Source organism: Falco cherrug, chromosome 3 (assembly GCF_023634085.1).
Source record: "Falco cherrug isolate bFalChe1 chromosome 3, bFalChe1.pri, whole genome shotgun sequence".
Classification (NCBI taxonomy): Eukaryota; Metazoa; Chordata; class Aves; order Falconiformes; family Falconidae; genus Falco; species Falco cherrug.
In genome coordinates, this window is record NC_073699.1 from 10,217,946 (window position 1) to 10,240,274 (window position 22,329).

The 22,329-nt window shown below is 36.1% G+C and overlaps 1 protein-coding gene across 8 annotated transcripts in view; it reads left to right on the forward strand.

Moving 5' to 3' along the window:
• The window catches only part of CDH18 (cadherin 18), a 337,159-nt gene that overhangs the window by 81,273 nt on the left and 233,557 nt on the right, over positions 1-22,329 (forward strand). The window lies entirely within an intron of this gene.

Consider the following 22,329-nt stretch of genomic DNA (forward strand, 5'->3'; position numbering starts at 1 on the left):
TTCTCTTCTTTAGTTTCCTAAGGCAGATATTTTTCTTAAAGCCATGGCCAATCTCTAATAGAGTTTACTGTTGTGTCTGTGGTATTCTGCCACTTCTTCCTCTCACTTGTCCTCCAAAACTTTAAGGTTATGGTCTGAAATGCATTCTTGGGTGCCACTGAGCTTGGCGCAACATTACATTCCAAGCCTACCTTAGCTGCTGTTCACCAAATCCCGCCCGAAGTTGCTGTATCCTGCTGTCTGACATAGAATTGCATTGGTAGCCTCTCCTTAACTTGTCGAATAACCTGCATTTAAACCCAAAGTTTAATCTGATACTCAAAGTTTTGGCTGGCGCCAGGACGGGCTATGCATGCAGTTAAGCTAGCGGATAGATGTTAATGAGGAGCAGGGGTAGGTCATGGAAAATAACTTTTTACTTAACTCACTATCAGACAAAAAGATATCTAGTAACAACTGTGTAGTTATAGAAGTGTGAAAAGATGGTGGAAATCTAGCAAAATAGGTCATAGGTTTGATAATAAAAATGTTTTTTTTCTAGACTTTATTTTTTGCTTCTTGTCCTGCTGTGATTGGCCCCAAATGCAAGATTACCACCACATAACGCTATATTTTTATCTGGTGAGCAAGTAGGCATTGATGCCTCAGTATGTAATTAGATTTTACTTTAAATGCTCAATTTCATCTTAGAGAATTGGGGAACGAACCCTGCTTAATGTGCAGGACTCACTAAAATTAACTCTGAAGATAATGAGCCAGAAATTTTGCTGATTAATGCCTGATGCAGCAATAGTGAAGTCAAAACTATTGCATAGAATGTAACTCAGAAATAGCTTGTGAACATGTGCAGAAATCTTTCTTTGGCATATTTTTTTAATTCCTTCAAGTATTTCCTAGTACTTGAAGGTCTCCGTCATGGCTGTCAAAAGTCATGATTGGGCTTGCAGATAGTGCAGCTGACATAATGTCCGTTGAGTCTAAAGATTTATTTTTTCTTTCCTTTAAAAACTTATAGCCAAATGTTACCCTGGAAGTTTTGAGGCATTGATCATGGTTGTTTCCAGTACTGTTGTAGCGGCAATATGGTTAAATGCTCTTTGGCATACCTCTCAGAAATGCAGAATTACATGGGAAGATTAAAAAAAAAAGAGTATAAATCTATATGGATATATGTTTGTGTGTGTCTGTGGTTATCTGTGCTCGTATGAAGGCTTACTTTCTGGTAAGCACCCACAAAAAAATATACATGTGTAAAGACACAGGTGCTGCACTGTCTGTGTCTCACCACAGTATTATTTTTTTAACATTAATATAATAGCCCTTTTAAATTACAGTTATTTATTTAGTGCTTGCATTTACTGTATATTGTATGTATACAGTGTATATACATATTACTGTATACAACATATATATAAGGTATATTTACTGTAGGGGAATACTAAGATTGTATATATAGTTCCCATGTTCTAATGGGCCTAGAGCTGACTCATTAAACAATGAAACAGAGGTGTTTTTGTAGCTAGATGTACCAGTCTAATTATTAAGGGAAAAAAATGTTTATGGCCTGCAGAGTGCACTTTCGAGAGACTGTTCCATTTTCATTTGTTTTCTCAGTAGATTTTGATAACTGTTTGGAGCTGATAAAATCGTAGATTTCTTTCCTGGATCAGATCAGTTTTGTGCCTTAGCAACAGCACTTCTTATTTTTGACCTTAGTTAACAGTTTTTCAGAACACAAATATTTTGCAGTCAGTGTAATCACAGGAAGTTTAATATACAGATCAACTTTCCTTTTAATATACAGATCAAGTTTCCTAACAGAGAACTTAAAGACAGAAAATCTTAGAGTTACTGACCATGCTTGTCTAGTGTTACAGCCTTATAGAAAATCATAGAGGGAAGAAGATGTAAGCATCGATCTCTACTTTAACAGATTCTTAACTTTATGTAGTGTGACTGATTCTGTTCCAGTGGTGGGACAAGTTGTTCTGTAATGCTGGGCATCCAGATAAACCTGCAGAGAATGGATATTGGGTAACCTACCGGGCAGTAAGTCACAAAGGCTGAAAGAGCATCTAAGACCCAATGTTGTAGCTTCTTTCCTTACAATATATGTGATGTATTTGACATGATACAGGAAGGTTCAGTTCTTAGATCTATAAAAGTACCCAGAAAGCATGACAAAGATAAAAGGCACGCAAAGTAGAAGGTCCTATTTTCTTCTCAGATGGATGGTTCTTGGGCTGTTGGTGTTTTAGCAACTAAAACTTGTGGAAAAATATTTTTGTGAAAATCTTTGATTTTTTGGCCAAGGATATCCTTTTGTTATTATATCTTTAGAAGAAAGATTATTTTTTTCTACTTTTCTATTATCACAGAACCTGAAGTGGCTGATTACTATTGTAGGCTAACCTTGTCTAACAGGGTAACATCTAAAGAGATGAAACAATGCTTAAAGTAATGCCAAAGACTGAAAAATGTCAAGATGTCAAAAATGTCTTTGGATAGGTTAAAAGTTATTTTCAAGAGTGCATAAGTGAAAGGGAAAGAAGTTAGGTCTGTTAGGCCTCACTCCAAAATACAGTTTGGCTGTGAAAACTAACATTCCTCCACAATGAACAGTTTTTTTTCTGAGAAATACAAGTAATGATACAGCAAGAGCATAAAGCAAGTCAACTGGCTGTAGTTCAGATTTAGCCTTGTTGTGAACAGGTTAAGCATTTTTTCTTTTACAAGTGCATTGTTTTGTAAATTTGTAAGATTACGTTTAATGATACTGTGTTTTTGTGGTTTTGTTTTTATTTAAAAATGCAAAACCAAAAAAAGGAACTGGATTTGCTGAGCATGTTACCACTAGCGAGCATGTTACCACAAGCAGGGATTTCTAGCACACTGGAGTTTGTAAAGGTAAAAGACTTCACGTAGACTAGTTTCAGAGCTTGCATGAAAACATTAGCAGAGGAAAAAAAAAGTCTTCCAGTGGTCATTAAGAGGATGCTTGCATATGTGCAAAACACTCAAAAACATGCAGTAATATTCAGGACATCAAAATAACATTTTACATTTCTGTAGAAGCCTTGAATGCTTAACAAATATCAAATTCCTCATTCATCTTTTCTTAGTCAAAGTGGGCAAGAAGAAGGAATGGAATTCATTATAGTAGGGCTTAGGTTATACGGGGTGCAGTTCAGTATTCCTGGGAAGCGGGATATTTTGAAGAAAAAAAAAAAAGTCTTGATTAATGTTAGCATTGAAGAAAATTCAAACTCCCCAAATTCCTGAAATCTTATGCTGTGTGAGAAGCAAAAAAATGAAGTATGTCTCAAAATCTGAAAGTAACTAATACCCTAAAAAATATTTACTGTTTAGGTCTTTAATCCAGTATGTATCAGTAACAGCAATGAAGCAATCAGAGGAAGAAAAGGAGGAAAATGAACCTCAGTGGATAATCTCACTGCACAAAAGCAATTTAATACATGGAATAATTGTTTTGGTGGTAATTAAACTCAGTAATTATCTCAGGATTTGGATGCAGTATATTTATATATATATGGTTTATTTTGTTTTAATCCTAAGTGCAAAAATAACCTATAACATAGGGAATAAACTTTTGGCATGACATTGTAGTATTTTAGCTAAATTTTGCAGTAGGCCTTAAGACCTGGTATGCAAAGCTTTTCCAGGGAAAAGAAAAATGTGCAGCTTCCTTATAACTGTATGAAACACTTGTATTTTTTTTTTTAAGTAAGTAAAAAAAGAAACAAAACCCCCAAAGCACCTTTTGATTGTCTTAAAAAAACCTGAAAGGAATTAGGATTTTTTATTGATGATGAATGACCTGCTTACTTATTTAGCTATTACAGGGATAATTCTTCAATTACAAATCTTTTCCTTTATTGTGATGGTTGGTTAGACCAATGAATGGTTACAAATGTAGAAAGAATCAAGAACTGGGAGATTTAGCCCATCTGCATGATTAGTTTTTTCAAATGTTGTCAAGTTATATTTTCAAGTAATTAACATCCACCACTGGCTTTAAGGTTCACAAAATTTCTCATTAAGATAGTAAATAGGGGTCATTTTTGTTCTAAATGTGTTAGATATTTCTAAATAAGTGATTTTACCTCATATTCTACAATACAACGTCTTGATTTGCAAGTCAGAGGTGCATTTTATTTCATAATTATATAGTCAAAAGATCTTAGCTTATGGTTTAATAAGAGTCACTTATGAATGATGTTGGCTGTGGACATTCTTATCAATTATTTCCATTTTATGAAAGGAAGGAAACAACTGACAGATATAAAGACTACTGTATTTCGGATGAGCCTGAGTGACAGGCAGCAGCACCTAGCTCAGCACTCTCAGCTGTTATTGTCACGCTGCTGTGGTCTAATTCAGTAGCATATGTCAACACTTCCGTAATTTATCCAGTGTTTGTTTGTTGTATTGATTTGCTCCATCACATAAATGAACAGAATATGGAAAGAAAAACAGTCAACATTTATACAATGAGGTTATTCAGGTGTTTGATACGTACTACTGTGAATTGCCATGGTTTACCATGTTTCCTACCTCTTTGCTTGAATGTAAGTCATAAATAAGGTTCTTTTGTGTTACATGCTGCCAGAGAAAGGACATTTCAAATTGCACCTAACCCTCATTTTTGAATAGTGACAAGCATTTTATATCATGAGATGATTTACTATTTGATGTTTGGAAAGGATGTCTACCTAAATTCAATCTGTTGCCTTTTAACCACTTACATGGTTTGCTAGTACTGTCTTACCTAACCTGTAAAACAAACGCCTGATTCACAGTTGACTACATCTTCTCAAAAATATCTGTCTAAAACCTGTGCTCTTTAAAATGTTGCAAGTACTATATTTTTGGTTTTAGATTTCATGGGTACTTGAACTGCTAGATGTTTTTACATTTTTAGTCCATCTTACAATAAAAAAGTATCTTTTAATGTACAAACTAAGATATTAATTTTGTGCTTTGAGGCCAATTTGTGCAAAATGATGCACTCTGTTAACATTTGTATACACTTGTTTATCTGTTTTGGCTTCTGAGGCTTACTTTAGTATACCTTAAATCTTTTCTTTTTTATTACAATTAATAATACAATTCTCCTCATTGCCTATTTTTCTTACATGTTGTCAGCAAGGTCTTTTAAGGATTAGGATGGCAGACATGCAAAGTGCATAGATTTTTCTCAGCCCCATTGATTGCCAGTGCTGAGGAACAATCTAGTCTGTGTATATGGGATATATTTCCCATATATATAAAGCATATCTTTTTTTAGTGAATAGCATATGGAAAGGTGTTGACATTCCATGTCATCCTTTATCTGTTTTTACCACAAAATGGTGTCTGAGATACAGTGTTTCTGTACAAATTAAAGGACAGAAAATATGCACATAACTTGTACTACTCCAGTAACGCAGCCAGTGTCCATTTGTGGAAGTATGACTATAAGTGGTAACTTAAGCAAGTTGTCTGTTTTACTTGATTAATTTATTTTCTTCCCCCCAAGAGGAAAAACTGGTCAGCTTTGAAGTGACTTTGTAATAAAACTGTAGCAACTTAAAGCTTTTATTGTAGATTCACATGCTTAAAATGTTAGTCGTGGCAATGGTGTGGAATTTTCTTGTCCCTCCTGTCTAGTAAAACTGTGATTGAAAATGAACGTGTTGATGATCAGGAACGTCTGGGACGTGTGGATTTATCCAGTTCAACACTATAATAAAATTTGCGAGGAATCCTGAGTTGACTTCTGAACCTCTTGGCTGGTTTTGCTTGGTACAGTGGTAACAGAAAGTGTTAGGTTATGTCAGCCACTGCACGGAATTTCATGCATGGCAATGTTGATTTACAGAGACGTATTTATGCTAAAAAGAATGTTTGTTTAGTCATAAAATATCTCAGACATATCCAGCCACAATTCTCACCATCTTCGCTACTCACCCATTTCATTTCATATATTATTTTCTTTTGTTGTATCGCTTACCCTTACTGCGCAAACTTTAAATCAGACTTTATATTCACCTGATAAAAATGCAGTCTGGTTCTTCCTGTAGAGAAGTAGAAGAAAAGCCGCAAGTGTGAGCCTGACATCTAGGAAATGGGATAATATACAGGGAGAATTTTTAAGTCAAACTCTCAAATGTACAGGTTCCTTTAGGCTGTAGGCTTTAGTTTTCCTTGGGAATGTTTTTCCTCTGAAGAGTTAGGCTGATCAGAATGATTGTTCCTTTCCTGTTGGGCTGGGATAGTATTTATCAGTCTCAGTGCAACTGTTCCATAATGTATAACAGGCTAGTTATATCAAAGGCATAAGCTAATTAATTACCTAGAGCTTACTGTGAGGAGCTGTTGTTCATGTTTTCTTTATCTGTGGTACAGTTGAGTATTGTGCAGAAATACACTTCTAAAACCTTATCTGTGAGGCTTGAAAGACTTCTGACATAAGCCAACAAAGCTCAGAGAAATCTCACCTGGATTCTGATAACACTGAAGAAATGTTAAGATTTTCTTTTCTGTTTTACTGTACTATATATTCCTAAACATTTGATCATTATTGCTTAAAGCTCTTTAGAGGTATGGTATGGAAAGAAGAAATTTCAGATACAGTGTAAAAACTTGCATTAATACTCTCATAGGCAGATGGTAAACTAACCAAAAAATGATATTTTAATTTTTTTTTTATTTTGCTTTATGGCCATTAATCTTTCATATATTATTTGCATTCTGATACTACAGGCCATTGTTAACGATAATGCATGGGGCTGGGTATTGCACTGATAGAATTAAACATAAAAAGTGTTTGTTGGAATTGCTGTGTCTCATAGTACTTTATACTCTAATGTTAACAGCATTTGTTATTTAAATATAATTAGTTGTGTGATTTTGCATGTGGGGCTGTCTAGAAATACCTTTATGTATATTTAATAGAAGTGATAGAAGACCTTTTAAAAATTACAGAGTCACAGAATTGTGTGGGTTGGAAAGGACCTCTTGAGATCATTTAGCCTGACCTCTCTACACAAGCACGGTCAGCTACAAGGGGTTGCCGAGGACCATATCCATTTGGGTGTTGAGTATTTCCACAGATGAAGACTTTGCAACCTCACTGGGCAACCTGAATACCCACAGTAAAGATGTATTTTTTGGTGTTCTTTTGGAATATTTGAGATTGTGCCTGTTGCCTCTTGTCCTGTCACTGGGCACCACCGAGAAGGGTCTGGTTCCCTCTTATTCATTCTTTGCCTTCAGGTCTTTATACACATTGATAAGACCCCCTCTGAGCCTTCTCTTCTCCAGGCGAAACAGTCCCAGCTCTCACAGCCTTTCCTTTTTGAGAGGTGCTCCAGTCCCTTAATCGTCTTTCTGGCCTTTTGTTGGACTCTCTCCAGTATGTCCATGTCTCTATTGTACCAGGGAGCCCAGAACTGGACCCAATACTCCCGGTGTGGCCTCACCAGTGCTGACTAGAGAGGAGGGATCACCTCCCTCAACGTTACTGGTAACATAGCAGTGACAAAGATGTGACATTACAGGGTTTTATCTTTCCTTTTCCAGTAGGGCTACTTTAAATGTTACCAATCTGGAAATGATTGCACACAGATGTCACCATGTTTTCAAAGTCAAGAGAAATCAATATTTAGGAATTTGAACTCAATCAGTTAATTTTTTTGTGCTGTGGAGCCAATAGCTCAGTAAATATGCTTTAATGGAGTTAAGGAAGAAGATAATTTCTTTTATAAAGCTATGAAAGACACTGCTTAGAATGAATTCATACAAAATTGATAGTAGAATTTTGCACTCTGAGTAAGTTTATAGCTAATTTGATCTCACACCCTCTTAGTATTGAAACTAATGAACTACTTATGGTGTCACTACTCATAAATAGCCGCATTACTGCTAATAAGTTCTCTGAAAACTTGCAACATATCTTTTGTAAAATGACTTCTGAAAAGCCATGTAGTAGCGTCTTGATTAATTTCTGTGTGCCACATTGCATCATTCATTAGCTTTTCTTTTGCAATGAAGACAAAATGCAATCTCAAACTTAAAATTCATTGGCTTCCTGTTGTGGATGATTTAATTTGGTTTTGATATTATTGTCAAAATTCTAGCACACAGCTCAAAAGAGTCAAAATTCAAATTCTTCCGGGTTTGAAAGAAAATTTATGAGTAGGGCAAATCACTAGCAAAGCTGGTGTGGACAACAAATGATTGCTGACAGAATCAGGAGTTACAGAAAACAAAGATGTTTGTCAGCACAATGTGTAAGGGCTTCCTTTTTAGCATGGTGGTAAAGGCATGTTTACATGTAGGATCAAGGTAAATGGCAGTTTAAATCCTGGAGAATGAAATAATGTTTATGGAGAAATTGTGAGCGTGAAGTAGGACATGAGAGAAAGTTCAGAGGGTTTTATTTGGAAATTCAGCAAATAGATGATGGTTGTTGGACGCAGACAGTTACTAAAATGAAAGTTGAATTGTAATGCTGCTCAGTAGAAGAGAAGGAGTAGTGAGAAGGGAAATTTTAGGAGAAAAGAAATGAAAAAGCTACCTTTCCTTGATCTAGCAAGAGCTGGGAGTGAGAGAAGTGTCCTCTGAGAGGGGTGGCCACTTCAGACAGATCTTACAGATCTTTCTAATACTTGGAAGGGAGAATTAGCTGAGGTGATCATGCAGTTGTTTGTATTTTTGTTTTTAGTTAATAGAAGATGTTTCCTCATTTTGTTGCTTCTAGTCAGGGATAGTAGATGTATGACATTTGAGGGGCAGGCTTGAAAGGTCATAGGTTTATGTTGGAAAAGACCTTTAAGATCATTGAGTCCAATGGTAAACCTGACACTGCCAAGTCCACCACTGAACTGTGTCCCTAAGTGCCGTGTCTACCCATCTTTTAAATACCTCTGGGGATGGTGACTCAACCACTTCCCTGGGCAGCCTGTTCCAATGCTTGATATCCTTTTAAATGAACAATTTTTTCCTAATATCCAACCTAAACCTCCACTGGTGCAACTTGAAGCTGTTTCCTCTTTCTTGTCCTATCAGTTGTTAATTGGAAAAAGAGACCGGTGAGTTACAAAAAGATACTGAATTTGTATTGGATGGTGTGCGGAGGCTATGCTGCTGTTTAGTGCTGCACCACTACTGAGGAGCAGATAGTAGAGTATATCTTAACAAAAACAGCCAGTTTACACCCTTTCAAAATTGCATTTTTCCATTTGCTCTGTCCATTATGCTTGGGAAAAGGCTTTTGTATTGTGTCCTATGAATCATCAGATCTAGGAAGGAAGTGATTTGCAAAATATTTTTCAACTGAAATATCCTGTTATTTGTCACACAGACTGGAGGGGTTTTTTTCACCTGAAAAGCCTGTGATCATGACAAATACTGTTGTAAGAAAAGAGATGCAGACAGGCTGTCTGGCAGATGAGGTTTGCAAATGATGTCAGTATTCAGAGGTGGTAAATGAAAGCATTAACTTGAAATAATGTACAGTGTAAGGAGTATCCTACTTATTAAATGAACTCTGCAGCAGTTGCTATCTCTGCAGGTCTTTTCGGTATGACTTTGTACAAAGTTTATTCCACAGAACATTGTCTCACTGAGAGCAGATACAGAATATGGCTGAAATGGCATTTGAAAGGGAAAGGATAAGTCTCCTTTCCAAACACTAAGTAAAACCAGTATTCCTGACAAATAGTACTACCTAAATTCCTAAAGAATCTGGTAATCCAACGTATCTTTACATAGACAAATTTTAAAGTCCAGGCATATCCTGGCACCTTTTAAAAACATTTTATTTTATAACACTGCTCTCCTTTTTCCATAGCTCATAAAAACATTATTAGTCTAAAGCAGTTCATGAAAAGGCTGTATTGTGGTTAGCACCTGAACTGTTGCTCTTCTTCCTCTTTTTCTTATTCTCTGAATGCTATTTTTTCAGGCATACCAAGCCACTCAATTATACATCTTTATGTACATTTGAATTGTGAGAAGCATCTTACATACTTAAAAGTCCTGTATTCCTTCATAACTTCATAACATTATTTATATTATTGTTTGCTCCCATAGTATAAAAGTGTGCTGTTAGTAGTACCATGCCACGTACATACAATATCATTCTGTATGTTACTCTCAAGAAACAGGAAAATGGTAATCCCTTTACACTATGATCTTACATTTGTCCTGGAAATTAAAGAACAGTAGAGTTTGTCTTAGTGTATTATGATGATTTTTTGCGAGTACTCACTATGAAAGGAGACAACATTATTCAACTAATTAAATTGCCTGGAATGAAGAAACTTCTAGTATCTAGTGGATAATTATAACTTGAAATAGTATGTACTGTTTGCTTACATAGCAGTATAAAATTTATGGGATCTGTCCTGGCTAATGAACAAAGTGAAGCAGATAGTAATATCAGTTGTTCAACTATTTTGCAGTTCTAAAATACCATTTCAGAGTGTTTTGTCTACCAGTGAAACCTGTTTCTTGGCAAGGACTTGAATATGTGTTTCCTAGATATCCCCGTTCCAAATGTTGCTTATTAGAAGCAGCTTGCACATAATAAAGATCATGATCAGTTGTTTACTGGATAAGTCACAGACTGGTTTAGGTACTAGTCATCCTTGATCCTCATTGGGTATTGCTGTGTGATACTCCGATCACTTTGCACGTATAATGATTAGACAGTATTTATCTGTACACAGGAGGGTGTTTTATCAGTAAAGGGAATGAATCCAAAAGACCTGATCTTAATTCTGATTTAGCTGGTGTGATTATGGATATCTTATTTGTAACAATTTCTTCTATAAAAAACTTGTATTGGTATTTGGTTGATACTCAAGCTAAGATAAATACAGTTAGATTTCTTTTGTAGTCTTTATTTTATGCTTTCCCATAAGAAGGGGACAACACACCTGACTTAGACCATGTGTGTTAGCAGTGTTTTATTTCTTTAAATTTTTGCATGCCTATTAAGAATTATTTCCATATGACAATAAAAAGTAATTTTAACTAAAATACAGATTGTATGTCTTGCATCTTCCTAGTGTAATTGTACGTATGTTCCTACTCTATTTTTAGAAAGAACTGATGTGTCTTCAGGTTGAATTTTGATACATTACCATTTAGAATAAACAGATGCAAAACTCCTGACATATTCTACACAGTGGAAATTCTGAGTATGGACTGACTTCATATGTTTCTTTAGAAATCTAACTTTGTGTTTATGTTTGAATAATGAAGGAATTGCATAGATTTTCTTTGAGTAAGTTCTAAAACAGAAAAAATCATCTCATATGTAGATGCTTCAAAGGAAGTTGTAACCAGGAGGACACTTTTCTCATGTTTTAGATTTATTATTCTAAAGTTGTTACATGTTCAGCATCATGTATGCCATATTCTGAATTCGATCCCAATTAGCAAAATCTTAAATTTTAGACAGAGTAAGGACAATCTGGAATGTGTATTTAAATATATTTTACATTTACTACACTGCTGCAGCACGTAAAGGAAAAGGAACTCAATCTATATAATACGTACTGTCTGTGTATGTATGTATATCTGTTATCCTGCCCTCCCCCACTGCTAACAACTTTTTAAACCATTGGCCAGTTGTTCTTGCCAAATTCCACAGATGGTTAGAAGTCTCAAAGATGTGAAGTTTCCTATACATTTTACAAAAATACGTACTGTTTCTAGGAGAAAAGACTGCTGTGTGTGATAGCACCTTCTACTAAATAACCCACAATCAGGAAACTACTTGAGTTATTTTGATTTTGTTGTTATGATATAGCTATCTATTTCTGAGCATGTAGTGTTATGAAGAGTGTTTCTTTCTAAGGCTGGTGCAAAAGAAGGTGCTAATTGTATCACAAAGGGACAGTCTTCAAAGTTAAAATGGTTTGCAATTAAAAGGGCTTCAGTTGGCAATTTTTTGTCATTTCTGCTGCAAAGATATGATAGGATAAGAATCTTGTATACTAATTAATAACTCCATTTTTGCAAACTTTCTAATATGTTAGACAGAAATTGTGCAAGGGTGTTGTGTTTTTTTTTTCTTCTCATTCATTCCTAACCTAAATGCTTAACTAAATGCTTAATTCAAACCTAAACTCTAACCTCAGTGTTAGAGTTTCTCACCAAAATGGTGAAGTTATTTCTGAATTATGCTAGTACATTGGAAACGAGATTTTGTTATTTGCTTTATTGGACTTTGTTGAAATTTCTGGGAAATTATTATGACTATTGGTTTGTTCTCATACAGTATGCTTATATATGAGAAATAGCTGTTGCTATGTAGCAACTTTTAAAAATACAATTTGAAAATCAGAATTAGAAAATATCATCAGGAAGTCGAAGTAAAATCCTATTCTGAATGAAGTGCTGATAACTGGAAAACAATTCTAGATACTTAGGGTATTTAGAACCTCCTAATATGAGAACACAGTAAGAACATATGCTTTACCTGCAGAAAAATCTTAAAATTGAGCGAGAGTAGAATTGCTTCTTGACTATCAGGTGAAGGGAGTGATACTTGGCAATTTGGGCACAGGAGAAAGAAACTGCCAGAAGGATGACAATTTATGGACTGTTAAAATAAGAATTTTAGAAGCTTATGGAAAATAATGTTAAGAGAACATTATTTTCATCATGTGGAACACCATTTTACTGTCAAATCTGTATTTATAAGACATTATTTTCAGAGGTATTAATTTAAAAAAAATAATATTTGTGTGTGTGTTTCAGATAAAACCAAAAGGTGATACTTCTGCAATTTATGTTCATATGGCAAACTATAGATATTCTGGTTTTATATAGGCAAGAGTCACTTAATGATGTCTCGATAGCATTCATAACATAGTGTTACCATCAAAATGCAATAATGAAGGACTTTGTGTGATAGTCACTTACTAAAGACCAAATGTGGATGACCCAAAAATGAAAGATAGTTTAGTTTGAATAGCAGTTTGTTCAACACTGGCGTGATAGATGGTGTTTGAGCAGTAGATAGAGGACTGTGCACACTACGGAACTGTGGTTCACAGACTGACTGTCAAGTAAATACTCAGTTACCAGAATCAACAAACTTTTTTCAGGGTATAGGATGAAAAATGAATAGGTTTTTTTTTTTGTGTGTGTGTGTATAGGGAATAGATTTATGTACTTTTTCAATGCTGAACACAAGTAATAGAAAAAAGAAAACAGAAGAAACACTGGCTGAAAGAGCTGGACTTTTGTACTGTAAAGGACATTGATTTAGGAATATTTCAGTAAACAAATATTTGCAAAGCAATAATCTGAATTTTTTCTTACAGTGAAGAATATCAGACCTTGAAAAACTTTGAAGCTTTCAATGATTATTTAAAGTGATTAAGCTCTTGCTACTTGTCTTCTGAAAACACGACTTAAGGACCTAGATTATTTAGATGTTGCTGAAAACCTTCCACCACTCATGTCATGCCATTTCATTTACATGACCTAACCAAGATTAGCTTTTTTCTTTGTTTTTCTCACTAGTGGAGGAGTTTGAAAGTTTCCTGTTTAATGGAAACTTTCATGATTATTAATGCTGCACTTAAATTAGTTAGCCAGGAAACTCTCTGTGGTGAAGGTTTAGACAATTGCCCATTGGTGATGATTCTGCTGTGATTATTTTCAATAAGGTACTGCTTGCTGTAAGCCAGAAGATGAGCATGATGCTTATTGTGTATGTAAGTACCTGAAAACTTTTCCATTTTGGATTTCACTGTACTTGATAACAATTACTTCTTTCTTTGGTCATAAGTGGTCTGCATTTTCAAGGGAACAGAAATCTTGAATAAAAAATGTCTGTGTGATAGTATATTTTACTTCTACATTTTAGGAATTGTTTTTCATTAGAATGTTAATGGAGTATCTCCAACTAGACCTCTGCAAAATGATATAACTGCAGTCTCAATGGAAATGGAATGGTTGCCTGCCTTCTTTTCTAACCATGAACTGTATGTGTTGGTAAATAAACAATTTAAACCCTATAAATCATCTAAAACATTTTAGCATCTGACAATATTCCTTCAACAGCTATTGCTGGGTGATCCACTCTAACCAAACATGTTAACCTTGGGTATTCAAGAGTTTTCCATAAAAATAAAGTTACTTCTGCAGTCAGCTGCATAAAGAGATGCCTTTGACTGATCAGCTGCATGCTTATCACCAATATAAACCAGCAAGTGAGTAAAGTCAGTAATGAACTGTGTATTTATCAAGAAGCCACAGTAATAGTGTTGATTTCAATACCTTGTTTAGCTGATGAACTGATTTTTCTCAATTCCCTCTGGAGTGCAATTTATATAAACCAATAAGCTTCTTTGCAGGCACCCTGATAAACACATTGTTTGTATGTATTTTGGTATTGAGATCTTTCTTAATACCAAAAATGGCAATGAATTTTGCATCTCAACACTGAAATATTTTGTTTTGCTAGGTTTCTGATAACAAAGCTGCTGCTTTATAAATAGATGGATGCAACCTGAGCACACGTAGATAAAAAGTAATATACTTTTTGAGATTTAATTGGAACTGTTGTGTTCCATATACTGTCTGAGTGGCTAAACAAAATAAAAATCACAAACTTTTCTTTTCAGCCCTGGATTGTACAATGGACTTCAAGCATGTTAAAAGCTAAAGGTGGTTTTTTTTTTTTCATCCTGTGTTTTGGCTATGGTATTTGCCATCACTTAAATAATATGTATTTCTTAATAACCTCTTTAACCTTCTTTGCACTCCTACTATTTGATATGAAAAAGCTTCTATTAGTGAAATATGAAAGTAGTTTTGTGTTTCTTTGTAACAGCAAGTTATCGTCACATGAAAATATCTTGCTTCCTACTTGTGTGAAATTACACCCTTTTCAAAAGTGTTTAGTAAAAATGTATCTTTTTAAAAAACCCAACCAACCTAAGGTCTTAAGAACATGTTTTTTAAAAAAACCTACATGATGTATTTTAGAAAAGGAGGTGTAAGTTTTTGAAGCCATTACGTTTCCCAGGATCATAGAATATCCTGAGTTGCAAGGGACCCGTAAGGATCATTGAGCCCAACCCCTGACTTCACACAGGGAAACCTAAAAGTTATACCATGTATCTAAGAGCTTTGTCCAAACATTTCTTGAACACTGACAGGCCTGGGGCCATGAGCACTTCCCTGAGGAGCTTGTTCCAGCACTTGACCACCTTCCCAGTGAAGAACTTTTTCCTAATATTCAATCTGAAGTTCCCCTGATGCATCTTGGAGGCATTCCCTCACATACTGTCACTGGTCACCAGAGAAAAGAGATGAACACCTCACTCTCTGTTCCCCTTCCTGAGTGTTGGGGTTTAACCCCGGTTGGCAACCCAGCCCTGTGCAGCTGCTCACTCATTCCCCCTCACCCAGCGGGATGGGGAGGAGGATCGGAAAAGAATGTAAAACTCAGGGGCTGCGATAAGAACAATTTAATAGGGAAAGCAAAAGCTGCATACGCAAGCAAAGCAAAGCAAGGAATTCACTCACCACTCCCCATGGGCAGGCAGGTGCTCGGCCATCCCCAGGACAGCAGGGCTCCGTCATGCATAAAGGTTACTCGGGAAGACAAATGCCATAATGTCAGATGTTCCCAGCTTCTTTCTTCTTCCCCCGGTTTATATACTGACCATGACGTTCTGTGGTATGGGCTATCCCCTTGGCTAGTTCAGGCCAGCTGTCCTGGCTCTGCTCCCTCCTGCCTTCTTGTGCCCCTCCTCGCCGGCAGAGCATGGGAACCTGAAGAGTCCTTGGCTTAGGGTAAGCACTACTTAGCAACAACTAAAATATCAGTGTTATCAAGGTCATTCTCATACCAAATCCAAAACACAGCACTGCACCAGCTACTAAGAAGAAAATTAACTCTATCCCAGCTGAAACCAGGACCATGAAGAAATTGTAGACAGCAGTGAGGGTACCCCTCAGTCTCCTCTAAGCTAAACAACCTGGTATCCTCAGCTGTTCCTCGTAAGTCATGCCCTCTAGACCTTTCACCATGTTAGTTGCCCTCCTTCGGGCAGATTCTTAATATTTTTATATCCTTCTTATACTGTGGAGCCCTAAACTGCACACACTACTTGCGGTGAGGCCTCACCAGGGCCGAGCATAGTGGGGCAGCCACTCGGTTCAGCCGGCAGCTGTACCGTGCTCGGTTCGCTCAGGGTATGGTTGGCCTTTTTGGTGCCAGTGCACACTGTTGACTCATACTGATCTCGCCATCAACCAGATCACCCAGATCCCTCGCACAAATGTTGTGCAAGCAGGGTATCTTTTCCAGAATATGAACTGCTAAATTTTTCATCTTTTTCTGCGAGATAAGTGGTTGGATAAAGACACCATAGTTCATAACTTTGACCAATTGCCTATTGCTAATGTTACTCATTACGCATTAAGAGTGTACTGCACTGTACAAGATGGAATGGCCTCTGCAATTGCGATCATATGCTGTACAGGGAACAATGAGTTTTGTGTAGAAAGCATTGGGCAGAATATCTAAATTTTCTCTTAGGCTTACCTTAGTAACTTGGTTTTCCATGGGTTTATTTGTTCAGCAAATCTCTGTATGGCTCCACATTTTTCTTCTTGCTAAAGAAGTAGTAACAGCGGTATGTTCAAATCCATTTTTAAGCCTTTTATTATGACTGATATACTGAGCTGATAGCTGTGTAACGCTGTTGCTGGCCATATAGTTACAGGTTTTTGCTGGTTGTGGTTCTGGTTCCCGAAGAGTTGATTTAAATTAAATAGCCTTGACAAACATGATACAAGTATTTGGAGAATGTAAGATAAACAGAATTCTTGGTAGTAGGTACATTACAACTGAAATCTTCAATCTGTCTCGGTAGGGTCTGATTGACTTATTAAGCTCACACCAGAGCACACTGCTCTCCTCTAAAACGAGCACCTGCATTTCTTTTGCTATATGGAACGAGTAATTTATTCCAGCTCAGATAATAATTCAGCGTATTTTCTCTGCTGTTCTCTGTACAGTTACTTGCTGATATACTAAGCAGAGAAAAAAAGCATGTGGTTTTTCACTCCATATTCTTTTTAGCCTGCTTGATGATGGGAAGGATGCCGTAATGAGTTGAGGCCCTATGAATTTCATATTAAATTTGCTGATCCAAAAGGTACTCTGGGGTTGTGAAGCTGGAGAACACACAAACAAGATAAAATTTATTCTGCAAAGAAGAAAGTTGAACTCAGTAGCCAAATCATTCACTCCTGTCTTACACTACTGTTCCTAGGACAGCAACAGCACTGCAGGGATGAGTGATGGACTCCTCAGAGTTGTCCTCTGTAGGGATGGTCTGCGCCTAACCACAGCAAGTTAATCCAGATCTCAGCTTGAAGCACAACTGAAGGCTTAGGCTGCATGTCTGCAGTTCAGGTTTCCTCAGGTTTGTCCACAAGAATGGAGATCCCGTTCTCACTGGGCTAGAGTTGTGCCCAAGGGTGAAACATGATTGTGAATAATAAATTATCACACTGCTGATGTCTTTAATGTATGCATTTAAGGCATTTGAAAATAATTCAGATACACTTTCCACATGTTGAATCTTTGTATTCTGTGAATCAGGAAAGAACATGGGTTTATGTAAATCATATTTTAGGTTTGCTTTGCTAAGGCCTCTGAAACAAAAGTTTTGATGACTGTGCTTTATATAGATATATATAGATGTATATATACGTAAAATAGCTATATAGCCTGTTTGGGGAGTTCTGCGTGTCTGTGATTTCCCAATATTTCAGAATTATATCCAGCTCTCGTTAATCAAAATGTTTTTTCTTTTGAATCTACTTGTGAAATACTTTATTGAGCTTACAATGTTGAAATTAATGCCTCACAGGGTTTTAGCTCCTGTTATTTAAACTGCTGTCTTGTGTACACTGCACATTTGCAATGGACTGCGAGGTGTTACAGGAAAGGAATTTTAAGTTCTTTGCTTGTTCAAGAAGCCATTTATGGGTCTGTAGCCATCATAGCTTATATAAGACTGTTCCTTGTTCTTCAGAAAATAAATTTATGCAATTCTTAGGCTGTTTTTCTCACTCCATCATCTGAAAGCATTATAAAGCTCTCAGGTTTTTGTGTTTGCTATTTTTAAAGAATCCATAGATTCTCAACCAGATTGACTAGTAGTTGTTGATTCCTTTACAGGAAATGAGAAATGGATGTTGGATTTGTACCAGCACACTATGTTAAAGTCAGATTGGTGAAAGCTAGGGGGTAAATAGAAACTTCCGATTTAACAGGTGAACATGATTGGAGAATGTGTGTGAGTATTAGGCTGATTTGAAGCTTATATCTTGGTCATGAGAATAACTAGTATTCTGACAAATAGATTTAAGAATACCCCTGGATATACCATCTGTATTATCCAAGATAAGTAGATAAGACATATTGATGTGAGGAAATAGGAATGCTCTCTGTCAGACACTTGCTATAACCATCTGAAAGAAAAATAGGTTGCAGAATGGTTGTGATAACTAATTTTCCTATTGAGGTGGAAAAAAGAAAAAAAAAAAACAAACAGAAAGGACTATGGAATGAACCTTCCACTTAATTTCTATAGCAACCAGTGAAAACAAATATTTGACTGCAGTGTGTCATCTTTGAGATAAGTGATTGCAACTCATGAGGTTTCAGTTGAAAGAAAGATCAAATTCAATATTTTCTGTTTGGGGGGGAGGGAAGTGAGAGAAACCTAGTTTTGAATACCTTTTCTTTTACAGTGCTGTCCTGGTTTCAGCTGGGATAGAATTAATTTTCTTCTTAGTAGCTGGTGCAGGGCTGTTTCTTGGATTTAGCGTAAGAATAATGTCGGTAACACACTGATGGTTTAGTTGTTGCTAAGTAGTGCTTACCCGAAGTCAAGGACTCTGATTCAGTTTCCCAAGCTCTGCTGGTGAGGAAGGGCACAAGAAGCTGAAAGGGAGCAGAGCCAGGACAGCTGACCTGAACCAGTCAAAGGCATATTCCATACCATAGAATGTCATGCTCAGTATATAAACTGCAGGGGGGTGGCTGGGACCTGTGGATCACTGCTTTGGGGACTGACTGGGCAGCAGGTGGTTAGCAACTCTGTTGTGCAACACTTCTTTGTCTCGAGTTTTATTTCGCTCTCTCTTTTAATCTTCCTTTCTCATCATCATCATCATCATCATCATCATCATCATCATCATTATTATTATTATTGTTGTTGTTGTTATTATTTATCATCATCGTCATTGTCATCGTCATCATTATTATTGTTGTTGTTATTATTATTTATCATCATCGTCATTGTCATCGTCATCATTATTATTGTTGTTGTTGTTTATTTCAATTATTAAACTGTTTTTAACTCACAGGTTTTACCTTTTTCTGATTCTCCTCTGCATCCCACCAGGGGTGAGGTGGGGGGAGTGAGCAAGCGGCTGTATGGTCATTAGTTGCCAGCTGGGGTTAAAACAAAACAAATTTTTAAACATAAGAATAAGTAAAATACTCTATTTGTATTTCAAAATATATACTTAGTACTACAGAATACTTCCCACTTGTATGAGGAGTTACTGTGCTTAATTCTGAAGGTGAGAGAAGATAAGATTCAAGTGAGTGTTTATGGTATTGGCCCTGGATTACATGAAACATGGTACCAAACATTACAAAACAAGGAGAATGAAGTGCAAGGAGTGTTTTAGCTACATTTTTAAGATCACCAGCTACTTTACCTGAGTATGTAACATTTCTACCAAGTTTTGAACATCCCCTGTCATCAAAGTACTGGTATTCTACTGAAAGAATAGCCAAGTTAACACTAAGGCAAAAATGGAATCTCTAGGACGATCTTGTAGTGACAGTGGAAACTTTTACATGAAGAATTGATCTCGAGAAGGTGATATTTTTTTTCTGGAGATTTTTTTTAATGGTATTTATTACATCTTTTCATAAACGTAGAGACATAGCTTTTAGCTATCACCTTTATCACATTCTCTCAGGCTTGTATTGGCACTGCTCATCCATGCACTGTGCAACAAATACCCAGAAGTTCATGTCCTCCCAAATTCCCAAATGTTTGCTGTTTGTGTGGGGTTTTTTTATTGATATATTTGCGAAGAGTTATACCTACATCTAGCTCTTCATCCCTTCTCAAGTTTAAACAAAGTTACGCTTTTAGTGTATCGTAGGAAGTGCAAGGTTTTGTGTGAACATGTTTCCCTTCAGATCAGAATGGGTGAGTGGGAAAAGAGGCATAATGCCATATATAATTACTATGTTAGAAAATGCGATATACATCATAGTAGTAAAATTAATCTGCATCCTCAATAAATGCACTAAAGAATCTGCTTTATTTTGGGGAGTATTTTTTCTGCAATTAACTGAGTACTTTGAACAAATGGCTTGTTCTTTTCTGCATCTTATGCATAAAAAAATTGACCATGACACTGACACGCTTTATTTTCAGAGCTATCACAGAACAGTATAATTCCATTCCTATAACATTGTGAGATTCACTTAGACATTCATTTAGGCAGAGCTGGAGCTATACCTTGTGCGAGATCACACATTTAACAATGTCAACCAAGTAGATAATTTAGTAGGATAATTTTTGCATACTAAGAATCAGTCTAAGAACATTTTAACTCCTTTTTAAGTATTCAGTTCATGTCTTTTCACTAATTGTGAAGATAGAAAACAGATACCTTAAGCTCCTGGCATTTATCCAGCTCAGCCATTCATTTTGGAGCACTGAGCAGTGTGGGTTCTGGTAGGGTGCTCTGATTACTATCAAAATCCCAAGCTGTAGTAGAGGTGCTTGACATTAATGTTAGTCATGCATGGAAAAAGCAGGTGTTTTCTTATTGCCTGCCTGAAAACTACAGATGCATCAAATTTTTGCAGCCAATTTTATCTCTTAGCAGAACACTAATAAGATTAGTAATATTCATAATATTTGTGTTACATCTCAGTTTTGGTAGGAAAAGATATTTGAACATAATTTCTTTCTCTAAGTATATATCTGTCAGTATGTTTGCCCCACATACAAACACCTAAGTAGGAACATTGTCTTCTGTTTTCCTTTAATTCTTGATATCTTAATCATGAGAGCTTTACAATGGAGTATGTTTCCCACCTTGCATTATTATATTGCCTTTGTTCACTTCTGACTTTCAGTAGTCTAACTGAATGCAACTATTGATTTTGAAAAATAATGCACTTCCTCATGTATTACTGCATAAGTAACTATAGCTTTGTTGCTAGTCTGTGACAAAAGTTATTATAAGACTCCAGTGAGGGAAAACTTTCCCAACATAAGATGTTTTAACCCTATGGACTATTAGATATTAGTTGCATTCAGTTTGTTGTTATTTAATATTGCTGATTTCTTATTTTTATTATATTTTGACAATGCTGTACTCTGCATTTTCAAATGTGGTATTAAAGCTTGTAATTTTTATTTTTTTTCTAAGTGCTCGGAATTCCTTAGGGTTAGCTTGATTGAACATTTTTTTCTTTTTCAAAATCAGCCATAGTGTGATAAAGCAGTTGCAGGACCTATTTTAGAAGATAAATAGCTGGGCTGGAGGCCACCTTAGTTGGCAGAGAACATTTGGTTACAGTGGGGTTTGAATTTTACTTGTAGAATCGCTCCCTTTTATCTGTCCACCAAGACTAATTTCCAAAATTGCTGGGACCATTGCACACTCAGCCATGATTCCCAGCATCATAGGCACAGCTGCCTTTAACCTAGAACCTCAAAGAATCATATATCACATGAAATTTTTGCAGATAAGGAGTTCTATCCTTGTTTTCTCTCCCTTCCTCTCATCTTTTTACCCTCCTCAGACCCCTTGGGGGTGGGGGCATAACTGAAAGAGAAAGCAGAGATTTTACCTAGGCATAAGTTCAACAGTTGTCATCATTGTAGTGCTTGTGTAGGACTTAAAAGGCTATCTGCAGTTATAGTATATTTTCTGAGTTTTGCAGAAACATTTTCTTTGACAGTACACAGACACGAGGCTGCGAGTTCTGGTTTTCTCCACCAGCTCATAAAATGCAAATTAATTAATTTTATCTTTTTTTAGTAAATATTCTTATTTATTATAATATCCATAGAAACATCTAAAGTGCCTTGGAATTCTCAGGGTATGTAAAAAAAGTGACAGAAGATGCTTCCTAAATCATACTAATCGTAATACTTAAGTGTACACATATCCTTTAAACTAATTGTCCCAAAAGTACTTTTTTCCCCTGTATTATAGCCATCAAAATTC